The sequence below is a fragment of the Chenopodium album genome, chromosome 27, assembly GCF_948465745.1.
Source record: "Chenopodium album chromosome 27, dcCheAlbu1.1, whole genome shotgun sequence".
In the NCBI taxonomy this organism is placed as follows: Eukaryota; Viridiplantae; Streptophyta; class Magnoliopsida; order Caryophyllales; family Amaranthaceae; genus Chenopodium; species Chenopodium album.
Window position 1 is genome coordinate 10,473,673 of NC_137860.1, and position 3,365 is coordinate 10,477,037.

At 33.2% G+C, this 3,365-nt stretch overlaps 1 long non-coding RNA gene across 1 annotated transcript; it reads left to right on the plus strand.

The window, feature by feature from the left end:
• The first annotated feature begins 358 nt into the window (after positions 1 to 358).
• LOC145619145 (uncharacterized) lies at positions 359 to 2,879 on the plus strand. Its single transcript, XR_014108099.1, has 2 exons — positions 359 to 686; positions 2,503 to 2,879. It is a non-coding gene; the product is annotated as an uncharacterized LOC145619145 (long non-coding RNA).
• The last annotated feature ends 486 nt before the right edge of the window (positions 2,880 to 3,365 follow it).

Below are 3,365 nucleotides of genomic sequence, written 5' to 3' on the forward strand. Positions count from 1 at the left end.
CCCTTCTCAGAACCTTTTTAGCCAATATGTTATCTTAACTTTTGAACTAATTGATGCAATTGAAATTAAGGTGAGGAGAATATAGCCTTTGTTGGGCAATGATGGAAATAATGACAGGGTCCAACCATATTCTTTGCTGAAGTGGCATTTAAATTGCATACCGGTATTATCTTGGGTAGAATGGACTTTTGGATGGTGGTAATATATTTTCTTTCTTTGTTTCCTTTTAGTTGACATATTTTGAGTTTGTACATTATTCGGCTAAGTTACTTTGACTTTATTCTGTGATCTATTTTCAAGAAAAAACATAATCTTTGCGCGAGGGGGGGGGGGGGGGGGGGGGAGGGGAACTGTTTAGATTTATCTTAACATATGTTCTCTTCTATTTTTTTTTGGCTTATACATAACTGAATTTATTAATTATGAAATTATGTTTTGGCAAACGGAAATGTATCAGCTATAATGATGAAACAGAAGTATTTGAACTTATTGGATTGAGGACTAGGCATCCTTACTAAGACCTGCAAAAGACAAAAATTATGTATATCAATATTTTGATGATTAATCTCTAGCTAACTCTAATGATCTTCAGATTTAAGACATGGCCTTTTCTGTTTGCGTAGTTTCATGCTAAGCTTGCCACGGGTGCTCTCTTGTGAAGTTGACCACCAAATGGGATGCAGTAGGTAATATATACCTTTTCATTTTGCTGGAAAGCTTTTGGTTCAGCTCATTTTACCATTGCTATATTAAAAGATTATCATTATTTTCCTTTCCAGAGCTTAATTTAGAATGAAACTGCATTTGCCTTGTTTGATTTTAAGTTCTAGATTAATAGGTGTTATTAGAATTAATACTGAACATCCTACCTGTAGTTATACACATTATTAGTTCAGGCAATTGCTAATATGTTCTCACAATGTTATGTTACTTATTTCTAGATGGAGGGATCATTTGTTTTTGATTGAAGAGATCTTTAAACAGGGATCACTTCAATTTTAGTATGTTTCAGTTGTGCATTGTTAATGATATGCAGCTCCATATCACTTTTAGTTTTATAATTAACATGGTAGCTCTTATTGGAACTTGTTTATACTGAAACTTATTTTTAATATGAAAGGAACTATTCTTTAGTCTATTTTTAACCTTTGAACTTAGTATAATGGACAATGATGAAAAGACAAATTTCACTCAAATTGCTGCAAGTGGCATGTTGAATTTTACTGTTGTGTTCTGGAATTATCTTGGGGAGAGCGTATAAATTTTTTGTAAGGAGGGAGTATATATATATCAATTTATCTACTTCCTCCAATTTTTTTTAGATGCATCACTTTTAAAATCACGGTTTCCTAGGCAAATTTTGGAGATGAGAGATAGAAAGAAAGAAAAAAGGACTCATGTGATATGAGAGAGATAGTGAGGATTTATTAACTAAAAAGGAAAGTGATGCATCTATATTGAAACTTCCATATTTAGAAAGTGATGCATCTATAAAAACAAGTTTATTTTATTAATTGGATTTAGAAGACCTATCAATAGGGAGCTGATTTTGCTACGCTACAATATGCAATCTCATGGTACGTAGGGCAGATAAAACCGTCATAATCTGAGCCCTTAATCATTTAAGTTGCAGATAAAAATTAGGTGAAAGGCTATAAGCTTGTATGCAGATATATGTGGAATGTTTGTTTTTATCATCCATCTTTATTTTTGGTGTATAATTTATTCACAAAGAGTACTGATGTGGATGTGTATCAATCCAAGGTCTTGGAATTCTAGGTCTTGGTTCCAATGACTGACTCTTAAGAATTTAAACAACTAAGCTATCAGGCATTTGCACTTTTTTTGATCTTATATCCTGTTGATAATTGAACATGACATCAAAACTTACTTTTTCTGAAGCTTATTTTTGAGGTAAAAAGAATGCTTGGTCATTTGTGATCTTTTAACTGAAATTAACAGGCTATGATGAAATGACAAAGATTTGTCACAAATCACAATCTATTGCTGAATTGTGTAATGGCATTCTCTTTAGATCTGCTACTTTTGAGACACTTTTGGTCATCAATATCTTTAACTATGTGAATAGACTTCAGGTTTTGAAACTACACAATTAGATGAATCTTACAAGATCCAGCATAAAGCAACTGATTCTTGCATGATTCCGGCCGCCAAATAGTAAATGTAGCTAATAATCAGGGATAGAGGTTTGTCTTATTGGACTGTGGTGAGGGTGACCTTTGAATGGGTCTCTACTATTATATTTTCCCTAGATTATGTAATGCTATGATATGCATTCTCATGTCACCCAAGACAGATAAATATTGCCATTCTCTGAGCCTGTAAAGCTTTGACTCTGATGATTGTTTGATAGGTTTGTAAATTAAAGTTAAATTTTGATCAAAGAACGTTTTTTTCGTTCAGTCTGTCCTCTCTGCTGTCATGATGTGCTGCCACTTGATGATTTGAACTTATTTACTTGATTTGTGCAATCTTATGCAGGACATTCGAGGGCAGTTTTTCAGTGCCCATTGTCAAGTCTCCCTTTCTCTCCATGGCTACAAGCATTTGATCAGCTCCTCTACCAATAGCTCAAGCATTTGAATGGACTTGAACTGTGGGGCTGCTCTGGTATATATTTTTTTTTGTGATTATGTGTAGTGTGCTGTGAATTTTTCTGGAACATATTCATTTTTCACAAGCTGGTTAGGCATTGGTAACTGGAAGGAATGGCGATTTCTCTCTATTACATGAATGTCATGATCAAATTCTTCTTTTAAATTCATTTAATATACTATTTCATTGATATAGCTTAATGGTGAATGTACTTGATAATTAACTGTTATATTGAATTCAAACTTTCAGGGTTTTTTACTTTAGTAATGTAGTGCTCCTTCATGTTATTTGATCAAATGCTGCCTTGCAATTCCTTCTCAGCTTGGAGAGATCTATATTGTCGATTTTGATCCTCAAGGCTCTTGAGATTCAATTGTAATTTTAGGTGTATTTGCTGGTAAATTTGTTAGATGTTTTACTATTATATTAGTTCTGTTTCTTAAACCGGTTGGTACTTTTTTTACTATAACTAAAATCAGATTGGAAGTAAATGTAAATACGTAATAATGGTAATCCAAAACTATACATTATTACGTAAAAGACCCTCCTTGACCATTGTCCAAAAAAACTAAATACCTTGTTTGGGTATTGACATATCCATTTTAGCCTAAAGTTTACTGCACATATAAGTCTAATGGGCAATATAAGAGTCGTAGGCAAAACCATATAAGCTTAAAGTAATTACGGCACATATAAGCCTAACGGGCAATAAAAGACTCGTAGGCGAAACGAGCTAAAGTTCATACCTC